This window comes from Heptranchias perlo, chromosome 32, assembly GCF_035084215.1.
Source record: "Heptranchias perlo isolate sHepPer1 chromosome 32, sHepPer1.hap1, whole genome shotgun sequence".
Classification (NCBI taxonomy): Eukaryota; Metazoa; Chordata; class Chondrichthyes; order Hexanchiformes; family Hexanchidae; genus Heptranchias; species Heptranchias perlo.
In genome coordinates this window covers 6,530,170-6,544,244 of record NC_090356.1, presented here as the reverse complement: position 1 = coordinate 6,544,244, position 14,075 = coordinate 6,530,170, and the positions used below count along the sequence as shown (strand labels likewise).

The 14,075-nt window shown below is 45.1% G+C and overlaps 1 protein-coding gene and 1 long non-coding RNA gene across 16 annotated transcripts in view; one reads left to right on the top strand and one right to left on the bottom strand.

Moving 5' to 3' along the window:
* prdm16 (PR domain containing 16) overlaps nucleotides 1-14,075 on the top strand; it is a 518,186-nt gene that overhangs the window by 270,496 nt on the left and 233,615 nt on the right. The window lies entirely within an intron of this gene.
* LOC137300966 (uncharacterized) overlaps nucleotides 2,882-14,075 on the bottom strand; it is a 125,443-nt gene continuing 114,249 nt past the window's right edge. For 5 of the 6 annotated variants that reach the window (XR_010958195.1, XR_010958196.1, XR_010958192.1 and 2 more), the window contains one exon: nucleotides 2,882-4,707. This is a non-coding gene — a long non-coding RNA (uncharacterized lncRNA). Of the gene's footprint in view, nucleotides 4,708-11,223; nucleotides 11,383-14,075 lie in introns of all 6 variants that reach the window. The other variant, XR_010958193.1, reaches the window with a different exon arrangement.

The window sequence follows — 14,075 nt, the reverse complement described above, 5'->3', positions numbered from 1 at the left end:
TGTTCCTCCCCCTGCCCGATAGGGGTGTACTGGCTTCCACTTGTGACCACAGCACCCCGGGTGAGATTGGGAACTCAGTGTAGTGGGGGGGGGGAAATCAAACCTGCATCTCACAGCTGTCACCTTAGCACTATGCATTACCTGATGGTAAGCAAATTAGACTGGCTGGTATGATACTGAGCCACACAGACCAGGAAGTCCCAGCCAAGGTTCGAACCCCTGATAGCTATCCAGAGAATGCTTAGGTAAGGACGTTCAGTGAGCGCAGGATTAGGCTCAGCTGTTAATCCCCTGAAGGTCGAGTACTCTTGTCAACACTCATGAAGCCTGGCCATTTGTGTGAGTTACTGGAGAGCAGCTAGTGCTGGTGGAACTGTACCCCAGCCATGAGTCAACACCTTCAGCTGAGATGGGGGAGAATAGGAAGAAAATAAATCTTCAATCTGCTTTCACTAGATTTCCAGTACAGTAAAACAGGGTCAGAAGTGGACTGTCTGTGGTCCACATCCTGATACTAGAGGTTGCCAACTCTGGTTGGACGTATTCCTGGAGGTTTCATCACATGACCTCCCACCTCCAACCGCCCCACTCCATCAAATAGCCTTTCCCCCCAATCTCCAATATTTTTATAAATAATAAACAAAAGTGTTCATAGCAAATGAAAATAAAACACAATTTTTTTAATGGCCCTCTAATTTCTCTCCCAGGTTGCTTGCAGCGGTGTCCAGGAGATTAATCTTTAATTCCTGGAGACTCCAGGAAACCTGAAGGATTGGTAACCCTACCTTGATACTGATGTCTAATGTGGGGTTTTTTATTCGTTCATGGGATGTGGGCATTGCTGGCAAGGCCAGCATTTATTGCCCATCCCTAATTGCCCTTGAGAAGGTGGTGGTGAGCCGCCTTCTTGAACCGCTGCAGTCCGTGTAGTGAAGGTTCTCCCACAGTGCTGTTAGGAAGGGAGTTCCAGGATTTTGACCCAGCGACGATGAAGGAACGTAGATTTACTTCTGCTTGAGCTGTATAAGGAGAAGGGGGCCAATATTTAAAAGTGTTTTTGACACAATCTGTTAGAGAGCAGTGGAATTCAGCCAGGCAGAGCTGAGTAAATGTGAGACCTCTGCAGCAGCAACAGCAGCGATGCCCAGCCTTAGTTACTGAATTCCCCCGTTAGCAGAAAAAAGAACTGTGCACTTCTAGCTCTGTGTGTGTGTGTTGTGATAACAAATTCGTGTGTCTGCCTACTATGGGCGGGGGCGAGGGGCAGCAATGCCCCTGCAGTTTGTGTTTCATTAGGGAGTAGCAGACGTAAATAAACGTGGGAGCTGGTCTCTGCAGCCACCAGGAGGGGGTAATGGTGTTAATGGTACAGGTCACCTATGAAAGCCTAACTCCCTGGGAAAGAGCTATTTACACAAAGTTGGCCCTTGAAGCGGGCTTTCAGCTCTGCTGGGAGTTTCGACACTACCTACATGACACATGTAGCTTCATATTTTCACTGAGTGTGTGTTGTGAGTTTAAACAGTTCAAAATGATTTAACTCACATCTAGGTCCAGAGTTTAAAAGCCATTCGCGCCCCGATATTGAATTTTAAGGCACTCTTGCTTTAGTAAAGTGCCATTGGTAGATTCACCTTGTGCCGCCAAAACTGCTGAGTGTCTGCGACTTTGCGGAAAGGGCTCCTTGCAAGCAACATTTACCCTCCGGAACCACTGGATTGTGGAATTTCCCTATTGTCTAGTCACACACACGTGAAGAATTCCCACTCGGGTGAGGCGCTGACTCCCGCAAAATCAATATCTTCAAGCACTATTGGCAGCCGGGCCTTCATCTGTTTAAGCTCTACATTCTAGAATTCCCGCCCTAAACCCCTCTGCCTCTCTCTTCTCCTTTAAGATGCTCCTTAAAATCTACCTCTTTGACCTGTCCTAATGTTTCCTTTTTTGTTTTGGTATCTGTTTTTGTCTGATTACGTTCCCATGAAGCACCTTGGGATGTTTTTATATGTTAAAGGCACTGTATAAATGCAAGTTATTCTTGTTGATAAGAAAGAATGATTTGGCATTTATATAGTGCCTTTCACGACCACAGGACATCCTAAAGCGCTTTACAGTCAATTAAGTACTTTTGAAGTGTAGTCACTGTTGTAATGTAGGAAATGTGGCAGCCAATTTGCGCACAGCAAGATCCCACAAACAGCAATGAGACAAGACCAGATGTTCTGTTTTAGTGATATTGGCCAGGATGCCAAGGAGAACTCAACTCCCCTGCTCTTCTTCAAAATAGCACCTTGGTTTAACATCTCATCCAAAAGACTGGAGTGTCAGCCTAGATTTTGTGCTCAAGTCACTGGAGTGGCACTTAAACCCACAATCTTGTGACTCAGAGGCAAGAGTGATACCACTGAGCCACAGCTGACACCTTTAAGGTGAGAGGAGAAAATTAAGGGGAAAAAGTGTCATGCAGTATTTGCAGCAATACGAGCCATCCTCCCAGGCTGCATTTTCTTTTGTGTACTGGATTTGCTCAAAGCCTCGTTTTATCTCCGATCGGGCTGTTTTCAGGCAGAAGAGCTCTTTGCTTTGATCCCGGAATTCTTTTATTCCATGCTCCACACTCCTGAGATTCGAGCCACTGGAACAAGAGGAAAGAGCTCTGTGAAAGTCTATTCCGCAGACCCGGGCAGTGATCTGAGACCAGCGCTTCTCTTTCTCCTCGTTCCTCTCTCCTTTAAAAAAGGTTCATGTTACCCCATCTTATCCGGCAGGGTCAGGATGTCAAGATTCAATGGGTACAGTGTAGTGGCTCCAAGCTGCAGTGATGGAGCAGTGAACGTGGGCATATCCCAGGAGTGCCATCCTACACCAATAAAGTGCTGTATATGGGCACATTGTGCCATTGTGTAACGATACATAAAATAATGGTCACTCAGGGTGAGTTACAGGCTGGAATCTAATTGAAGGGTACGGGTGGTTTATAGATATAATAATGTATATCCGGAAGTGAGTTACAGACTGGAATCTAATCAAGGGATCCATATCCCAGCAATCGGAGGGGAGAAAGTTATTAGAAGATAGCAACAGGACTAGGCCATTCAGCACCTCGAGCCTGTTAGATCATGGCTGATATGTACCTCAACTCCATTTACCCACCTTTGCTCCATAAGTTATCATAGACAAGACTTTATGACACAGAAAGAGGCCAAGCGGCCCACTGTGCTTATGCCAGTTCTCTAAAAGAGCTCTCCACTCGGTCCCACTCTCCTGCCTTTCCCCACACTCTTTTAAATTTTTCATTCTCAAATATTTACCCATTTGGCTTTTATAAATGATCATGGATTCTGCTTCCACCACAGTTTCTGGTGAGGCATTCCAAGTCCTGTGTAAAAAAAACTTCTCATAGCCCCTCCCTTCATTCTTTTGGTGATGACCTTAAATTTATGCCCTTTAGTTACTGATTCACTGACCTGTGGAAATAGTTTTTCTTGATTTACTTTACCAAAACCTTTCATAATTTTGAACACCTCTAACTGATGTCTTCTTAACCTTTGTTCTAATGAAAAGAGCCCCAGTTTCTCTAGTCTCTCCTCATAACTAAAGCCTCTCATCTCTGGGATCATCTTAGTGAATCTCTTATGCACCTTTTCCATGGCCTTGACATCCTTCCTAAAGTAAAGCACCCAAAACTGGACACAATATTCTAACTGCAGCCTAACCAATGGTTTGTTTAGGCTTAGCATTACAAAATGATATCTTAAGGAGAAATAATTTGCCATTTGTTAGCGAGAAGTTCTTTGCCCAGTGTACATGATGGCAGATCTTACAATTTAGAGCTCCATTAATTTTAATGCATACAAAATGGCGGGAGGTGTGCTGATCTTTGCCCCTGAATTCTTGATGCATGCTTCCAGTTCTGATTCATAAACTCTACCCAATAATTATTAGTAAGTTCATAATTCCTATGGACAATCTACTGCCAATCATCTACCCATTTAACAGTTACACCAATTTTTTTTAAAATACGCTGTTACTTTACAGTTTGTGCCAGATAGTCTATATGTTAATTTAAATATTAAATTCCAATTACATCATACGCTCGGTCTCTCGTTGGCTGTAATTGCTTCTCAATTCTTTTAACCCCCAGAGTCTCTCCTACAAAGTCTGTAATCTCAGCCCAGATAAAGAGCCTTGTTGTGACGCTCGGCTCTGAGCAGTGAGACAGACAGTCCTGTCAGTGTTTCCACAGAGGGATCCCAGAGGTTACAGAATCACACTGTAAGATTATTCGGGCTGCGTTGAACACTGTCAATGGCACTTCATTTCAATTCTTCAAACAGCTTGTTTGTTTTCTGTAATTTAATAGGTCAGACAGGGCTCGGGGTCTCCATCCCAGCTGCTGTAGGCCCATTCTTCTTCCCTGGCCTCCAAATGGTTTCAACAGGGTGATAGACACACAAGTCTTTAAAATTTAATTTTGTACCTTCCATTTACACGCACAAAGTGTTTACGTGGCCTCAGGCATGAGGAAGAGTGTGTGAATTATTGCTTTTATTTTCATTAAGGTCTGAAAAAGCATTTATTTTTTCCGCCCCCCTCAAGCCGTGCATGGGCTTCGGGTGAGGGGTCGAGCAGGATGGCAGCATGCTCTCTCGCAGGCCCCGCTGTCATCGTCAGCTGGTATGTCAAATCGGCCAAGGATGATGATTCCTTTGGAGGAAAAGAAAGAACTTGCATTTATATTATCGGCTTTCATCACCTCAGAATGTCCCAAAGCACTTTACAGCCAATGAAGTATTTTTGAAGTGCAGTTATTGTTGTAATGTAGAAAATGCAGCAGCCAATTTGCACACAGCAAGCTCCCACAAACAGCAATGTGATAAATGGCCAGATAATCTATCTTAGTGATGGTGGTTGAGGGATAAATATTGGCCAGGACTCCCCTGCTCTTCTTCAAAATAGTGCCATGGAATCTTTTACGTCCACATGAGAGGACAGCTAGGGCCTCAGCGTAACCTTTTATCTGAAAGATGGCAGCTCCAACAGTGCAGCGCACCCTCAGTACTGCACTGGAGTGTCAACCTAGATTAAGTCAAGTCTCTGGAGTGAGACGTGAATGCACATCCTTCTGTCTGTTCTACCCACTGAGCCATGGCTGACACAGGAGGAGATTTCATACTGAAGGTAGTCTGCAGTCGAGGGCACTCTGTGATGCAAAGGGGCCAAGCTCCAGTGGTCCATGCTTCTGTGGTGTCATAAGCTGTTGTCTGTCTCCGGTTAAAGCTGCAAGCACAAGGCTGGATTGCCTCCCTTTCAACAATGGCAATCGCGTGAGTTCAGACTCTATATTAGGTGGAGCCACAGGAAGAAAAATAAATAGGAGAGAGTGATGAGAGACTGTAAAAATGCCATAATTGTTCTTTCTCTCTCTGCACAGAAGCACCTTATCTCTGTCCGTCAACCCCTCTCCCTCCCCTCTCCCAACTCCGCTGTGGGATTCACGAAGTGGGGAATCCCTGGTAGACACTCACATCCTGTCATTAACCTGTTTATCAAATCGGCTTCAGAAAAACATACTGGAGACCAGGCACTCACAGAAAATCATTCCTGTGAACGCTGCAGAATGATTGGAAGTTGGATTAGACATCCTGGGGTGAGGGACAGGCACATTTACACTGGTGGATTCGCGAGGCAGTTCCCTGAGTCCACACTGCTAAATGCAGCTGCCTTAGCCCAGTGCCACAATCGTAGACCCGTGAAAATTGTATCTCCTATTCTGCTGGTGACATAAAGGAGCTGGGTTGTACGGAGTAAACACAGGAAGCCAGGCCACAAATACCAGTTTCCTGCAATTCAAACTAACCGGGTGCCAGCTTAAGTGTCAGTTTAGCTCAATGAGTAGCACTTTCACCTCTGAGTCAGAAGGTCGTGATCTCAAGGGCCACTCCAGGACTTGAGCTTGGAACCTAGGCTGACAGTTCAGTGCAGTACTGAGGGAGTCCCGTCTTTCGGATGAGACGTTAAACCGAGGCCCCATCTGTCTAAGCACTGGGATTCCTTCTCCAAATCTCTCTGCCCCTTCACCTCTCTCTCCTCTTTTAAGATCTTAAAATCTACCCCTTTGATCAAGCATTTGGCCACCTGTCTTAATATCTCCTTCTTTGGCTTGGTTTCAATCTTTGTCTGATTACGTTCCCGTGAAGCGCGTTGGGATGTTTTACCATGTTAAAGGCGTTATATAAATGTAAGTTGTTGTTGTTAGGACGATGTTAAAGATCCCATGGCACTATTCAAAGATTAGCAGGGAGTTCTGCAGATGTCCAGGCCAATGTTCTTCTCCCACCCAACACCACCAAAAAAGATTAACTGGTCCCTCATCTTATTGCAGTTTGTAGGGACTTCTGTCGTGTTGGCAGTCAGATTATCATCAGGGATCAGGGAGTATTGATGCAGAGCCATTCTTCAGGTGTTTAACAGTCTATGGCAGAAATGAACTGCCACAGCTGACTTTCATTGAAAGTTCTGAAAAATGCTGACATTCCAGTACAACTACCCTCCCCTCCTGAAAGCATTGACTTGCTGAAGTACCATACAGCAGTCCTCTGGGCACCCTCTGGTACCTGGTCCAACTGGCCACCCTCCATGCACGAGCCTAGACAGCAAGTGACATCGGCCAATTCAGTCAAGGATGGGCACCGCAGCCAAAGCCAAATCTAACCCGATGTCCACACTCATGTACTTGCCAGTGGGAGACAGCAGAATTTGATCAGGAACATGGAGCCCTGGTCAATTTCCCTGCTTTTGATCATGGAGGGTGCTATTGCACCCCAAATCTTGCCCTGACTGAGATCAGCAGGGATCAAACCTGGGGCCTTTTTGATTTGTATGGTTCAATAGCACACCAGGCAGTGCATTTAACCAGGTTGAGGGGGTGGGAAATCCCTGAAGAAAATCTCCTCCAGCATAATGCAACTATATTTACGCCCAGTAACTGGGGATCATTGACATCTTTAGTGTCTCGCACTCCTGGAAAGCAGCAGAACCCTGACCAACATTATCAGCTGACCCTTGACCCACACCAGATGCCGGTAAACTAGACACATTTTTTAAGAAAATAAATAAACGAAAGGTCAAAGGGTGAAGCAGGATGGGCTCCAATTGGTTCCCACTGAGAAATCTCCATCGATAGCTGTGTCACATTGAAGGTTGTGAAGTATTTCTAAAACCAGAGAAAGTGTTATAGATCACTGTTAAATCTTGTAAAAAAATATTAGTTTAACAGGAGAAGGTAACGGAAATTGATGTTTTGATATATTTACAGACTGTGCCAGAAATATTGGTGGTGGTTGACTGCGATGGCCAGAGGGTGTATATAGTGACCATGAGGGTGATTGTATAATCCACTGGGTGACACCCCCAGTGAGCATACTTCCGGGAAATCACGATGTGCGTCTCATGCGATTTGCCGAGATATGCTCCCTGTGAGAGAGCTCTGCAGTGGGATAACTCCTGAGTGTATTATATTTCTAGACTTCCAAACTTCGAGGCGCAGACTCTTGCTGGGTGCATTTCACACGTGCCAGGCACCCTCTGGTACCGCCCATTCCTTGTATATATCAACAGTGAGTGTTGGCGGGCTAGGGAAGGCATCACAGCCCATCCTGTCCGTGCCTGACAGCGCCCATCTCCTACTAAAATTTATTCTTTCCCAGAACCTGAATACCATGAAACACCCATAGCCTTCACTTCCTCCTCCAATCTCCAAGCTTTTAAAATCTCAAGCTTGGTGTCAGTTAATCACTATGTCCTGTTTTCTATCCTACTCTTTTAAACCGTGGCGATGTCCTGAGCTATGGGCCTTGGCCTTTCACGTAAGTTTCTCAATTAAAAAAAAATCCTTTCACACTCAAATTGGTGGTCAGCTGTCACCATCTGGACCAGGGGTGTCCTGATGTAGCCCCATAGTCCCCCTGCAGCCCTGAGTCCTGTAATCCAGCCTGTCAAGCCCAAACAACTCGGTCTTATTGGTGTTTATATGTCTTACTCGTTGTTTTGCACTGTTTGAATTTTGTGGGTTGGAGGTTTGGAAAGGGTTGTTTTTTAACGCTGTTATCTCACTGGTGGACAAATCCTAAATCAGAACACTGACATCAGTTAGTATCCACAGCTTGAGATTTGCAAATTAGTAGAAAAAAATAAAAAAGGACTTGTATTTATATTGCGTCTTTCGCGACCTCAGGATGTCCCAAAGCACTTCACAGTCAATGAAGTACTTTTTCAAGTGTAGTCACTGTTGTAATACAGGAAACACGGCAGCTAATTTGCACACAGCAAGGTTCCACAAACAGCAATTAGATAGTGTCCAGATAATCTGTTTTTTAGTGATGTTGGTTGAGGGATAAATATTGGCCAGGACACCGGGGAGAACTTCCCTGCTCTTCTTTGAGTAGTGCCACGGGATCTTTTACGTCCACCTGAGAGGGCAGACAGGACCTCGGTTTAACGTCTCATCTGAAAGACGGCACCTCCGACAGTGCTGCACTCCCTCAGTACCATATTGAAGTGACAGCCTAGCTTTTCTAGATTTCAGAAGGTTGGGCTTGGAACCCACAACGTATTGACCCAACAGTGGGAGTGCTGCCACAGAGCCACAGCTGGAACATGGATTTAAACTTTTTATGTGGCCCCTTGCCATGCACATAGACAAGACACTTGGATGCCCTTGGTAAACTCATGTGTGAAGATTGAGTACTTTGGTGAGATAGCGGAGGGCTGCTGGTTACCATGGAACCATAACCCAGCACGAGTCAGTGCCTTCAGGAGAGGAGGGTAGAAAAAAAAATATTTTTTTTAAACCGTCTCTGAACACAGGAATATGCCAGCAGTAAACTCAGTGTGAGAATGAAGCATAACACCACATCTGAATCAGTTTGAGGGAGGCCATTGCTGTCGGAGGCATGCTGGCTGGAAGCTTCAATAGAAATTCAGTCCTCTGTGACTTAGGAAATGAGAAAAGTGTTTGCAGACACAGCCTATAGTTTGCTATAGGCTGCAAAGTGGGCCAGGATCACCATCACAAACACATGCCAAAGAGCACGGTCATGGTATATAATATAGTGTAAGAGGTCATGGCATGTGCTAATTGCTGGTTGTCCCAGGACGTGTACCACAGATTATAACAGCCTTGTGCTGCCTGTACACTGCTGGGCAAAAGCTCGGCTGCTTCTTCTGTGTCGTACTCACATTTAAGATTTATACCAGGTCAGAGGCTAAACCACATCCGGGGGGTCATTTTGACTTTGGGCGGTAGTGTAAAACCGGCAATATCAAATCAGCCGTCCATTGAGGTCAACGGAAATGAGAATCGGGAGAGTTGTAGAATGGGCGGCTGATCTCATATCACCCAGTTTACACCATCACCAAAGTCAAAATTACCCCCCCCCCCCCAAAAGAATTGGGGGGAATAGGCATTGGGGCTTTGGACCAGGCGAAAGCCATAATTTGGAGGAGGACACATTAACTTAATCTGTACATCGGGTCGAATATTGACACTTAAACGGTACATTATGCCTATCTTTGCTGATGATTTTAAGGGGGGAAGAGGGGTTGAAGGAAAGATTCTATATTAAGACTTTTAAAACCTGTATTTTTCCAATGCTCACCCCTCCTCTCCAGAAGGCACGAACGCCTGCTGGGGTATAGCTCCACAAGAGATGGCAGCCCTCCAGTAACTCACCCAGGTGGCCATTCAACCACAGAAGGTATCATAGCAGAGCTTGATCCTCTCCTCCTCAACATTCATATACAAGCAGAGATCATTGGATAGGGATGAGAAGCAGGATGATTTTCATTTCCCTCCCTAACCCACGGTGCTAAGGTCGATTTTAGCCCCCTGTTGCCACTTTGGTTGAGATCAGCTAACTCACTACAGACCTGGGTTTGAGCCTGTGCCGCAGATTGGTACACTGTCCCACTGGGCATTAGGGAGGTTTCTTTCTTTTAATCTGCTCAGAATGAGCTAGCATTTATATAGCACCTTATCAAATACCTTAAACACGTTCCAAAGTACTTCACATACAATGAATTACTTTGAAGTGCAGTCACTGTTGTTATGTAGGCAAACATTGCAGCCAATTTTGACACAAGGTCCCTCAGACAGCAATGAGAAAAATGACCTGCTAATCTGTTTTTATTCTGTAATGTTGGTTGAGGGAGCAATGTTGGCCAGGACCCTGAGAAAACTCGCTGCTGTCCGTGGGATCCTTAACACCCACCTGAACAGACAGATGTGACCTTGGCTGAAAGTCTCACCCGAAGGGCGGAAGCACAGTAATGTTTTCAGTGCAGAAGCAATCCCTTTTATTTGGACTGCCTAAGCTTGCCATGAAATGTGATCGATCTCGAGTGCACTGCGTTTCGCTGCTGTTCTTGTACTTGATATAAGCAGCCAGAAGGCTGAGTAAATGTTTTCCTGTGGATCCAAGAGATGCTGCGTCATAAGCTTCTTGTTCAGAGGCTGTTGCTGCAGAGTGGCTGTAATTCTCCTTCACCTCTGATATTTGGAGGCTTGGAATTGGGGCAGGATATGTGGAAGACACTTTCTGTCCTGTGATAGTGGCAAAATCAAAAGCAATTGACATTGGTGCTTTTCACCCCTAGAAGTAGTGAGAGGGACAGTATCACTGACTGAAGGCGCCCTCTGTTGTTCACACGGCAGAATACTCCCCTCGTGAGATGGAGAACTCTTTGATTACACCCACAGTTAAATGACGGCTTGAATTTTTCAGATCATGTCATTGCCTCTTTAACACAAAATACTTGGACCACACTACATTTTGCTATTAATTTTTTTAAACATAATTCCATTCAATTTTTTTTTACATAAAACCAAATTCCCTTTGGTAAATCTCGACAAATAATCCTAAAAAGGAATGGGAAAAATTATTGTTTCACTGCAGCAGAAATATCTGTGACATAAAGGGGTAATGGCAGAGTGGTCCCCACCAATCTTATGTTAATTCAATGGAAGGTTTTGCAATGTAATATTTTTGGCCAGCACAAGAGGCTGGAAGATTCCTTTGGAAGTAGTTCTAGTTGTAAATGATGGAAAAATGGATTCTAATAATTGTACAAAGGGAGTTGTTGCCAGATGTCCACCCAAGGAGATTTCAGGCCGCTGACTACTTGATTCCTCACCAGTAGGCCTTAAGTCCTGGCCCTGCCTACCTGTTACTGAAACTCATCAGCTTCCAAGTTATCCAAATTTCAATGTATTCTTGGCCGAGTCCCTGTAGATAGAGAGGGGTGAAATAGTGCACCTCAGAGGAAGGGATAATTGTAGTTTTCTGTCTCATCCCATTCAAATCTGGGTCCTATTGACTGGGTCTGTGGAAGCAATTGGGACTAGGTTAGTGTCAAGATTGCCCTGGGCCCTCCAGCTGATGAAGAGAAAGTGGTTACAAATCATCTTTGGGAGAGGGCAAAATAAATCCTTGTAACTACTGTGGAACAGATCTGCAGGTGGAGCTGATTTCTTGTAGATGTCTTTTGGTCACTGTGAGTTATACATAACTAGTTTCTTCTTTGGGACAAAGGGAACTCCCAGTGTGGCACTGCACTATACAGACGAGAAAATCTCAGGTTTGATCCCCATTCTGTGCTGTCAGCTGATTTCAGTCACAGCTGCAATTGGCCTCTGTGTGTCTGTGCTAGGCAGGGAACAATTCAGCTGAGGACGCCACTCCTGATCCCTGTCCAGTGACCCCATCTGGAAAGTACACTTGTGTGGACATCAGGGATCATGCTCAATTGTGATGCCCTCTATGGTCGGATAGTCTGCCGGATCTGAACTGTCCAGACTCGCACATATAGTCATTTAGGAACATAGGAACAGGCCATTCAGCCCTCAAGCTTGCTCCGCCATTCAATTAGATCATGACTGATCTGTACCTGAATTCCATTTACCCACCTTGGCTCCATATCCCTCGATATCCTTAGCTAACAAAAATCTATCGATCGCAGTCTTGAACGCTCCAATTGTCCCAGTATTCATAGCCTACTGGGGGAGAGATTGTGGAAGATATGCCAGTGCCCTTGGTCCAGTACCCAGAAAGAGTAGGCACCTTCAGGAGAGGAGGAGAGAAAATGGAGTGGGGAGGAACTGAGCCATTTTATTGGGTCCTGTCTGTAGATTACACACATTGTAGACTGCTGTGATACCTATAGGCCTGTTCTACAATGACGTTGTTTGGGAAAATTTTAGAATCTTTAATTCTCTCTTTGGGAAATGAATCCCCACAACTCCAGTTATAGTTTTATTTTTATATATAACAGAGTGTCTACATAGTCAGTGAATTGTTCCTTTATATTCCCACTTGGGCTGCTACCTCTTTCACTCGCGTAACATTTTCCAGCTGACAATTATACCTGATTCTATCTGTTTTCTAGTGACAGCGTCATGTCAGGCCTTAAGCATTAGACTAGTAACTTCAGCTTGAGCAAACGAGGCTTCCCTTACAACACTGGTTTGGCAGTTGTAGTCTGACTCATGCTCTCAAGGGGTGGGTGGGTGGAGCAGTGATTTCTCCGAGTTGGCAAGCTCTGTATGGTCAGCACTCATTAACTCTTCCAACTCTTCTGGCTGCTTCTTTTAACAGTGCTGGGACACCACACAAACAGCAAAAGTGCTGCCTTCTGTGCCAAGCTAGTTGTCAACAGGACCGTTAGTTTACAGTCCCTCAACAAGCTAAGTCCCAGTTGCAATATAAGAGATTTGGGGGGAGGAGGTTGCCAGTGTTTTGGGGATTGCAGTCCATGATTCCATTTATTTTTCCTTGAAAATGCAATCAGCTGTTGTTTAAGTCCCTACCATGCAGCACTGCTCAATTTAGGGAGATCCCAGATAGTGAGGGTCTCGGTAGACATCCCTACTCACACCCACACAGTCATTCTTGCCCTGAATACTTTCTCGTGTGTTGCTAACAATTTATGTAGATGCCCACTCCACTATAATCTCAATCATCTTGCTTATACCATTGATCTTTGTTCCCCTGTTCACTGGGGAATTGTGTCAGCAATTTAGCAGAAAGGAAGAACTCACATCTACATTGCACTTGATCACATTCTCAGGAGAGCCCAAAGTGCTTTACAGCCTTTGGATTACTTTTGAAGTGAGGCCACGGTTATTATATAGGCAAACACAGTGACCAATTTGTGCACAGAGAATGAATGGCCCAATAATCTGTTTTTGGTCATGTTGGATGAGGGAGGAATGTTGGCCAGGTCACTGGAGAACACCCTATTCCTCTTCAAACAATGTTTTGGGATCTTTTACATTCCACCTGAGTAAGCAGACGGGACCTCATCTGAAAGGCTGCACTTCCATCAATACAGCACTCTCTTAGTACTTGTACTGAAGTGTTGGCCTAGATTATGTGCTCAAGTCCTGGAGTGGGGCTTGAACCCACAACTTTCTGACTCAGAGGCGAGAGTGACATTGAGCCAAGCTCTTAAGGCACTTTAACACGAGTTCTTTTGTGCCCCGAGCTCCATATGCCACTCTTCCCTGCCCACATTCAGATTTTTCGTCAGATGCTGATCGTTGTAGGCCTGCTGACTTCTGTTGCATAACATGGGAACTGGATTATAGGGGAGCACAGCAGCATGGAACCTATTACCCCAGAGGCTGCAAAACCAGAGACACTTGATCCAATGCCAGATTCATAGACCCACAGCTTTGTGGACCCGTGATGCTCTTGACTCCCTGAAGGTCACGTCACCTATACTTAGTGGTGGGACAATCCCCCGCTTGCTATCGGACACCTTTTTAATCTACATTCAGTTATTAGACTGATAGTCATTACATAGCTTTAGTTTTGTTCTGGATCCCCTCCCCACTTTCTAACCAGTAGGAGTCAGTCACTTCCAGGAAGGCTCAAGTCGCCAGGAACAACCATGGGATATAAACCCACCATTCGAGCATTCTTCAGCCTGTGCTGCTAACAGCACTACTGTTTATGTTAACGGGCTGTACTGCAGGACTCTACATTAATACCCACGCTAGTAGCACAAGATGTGGT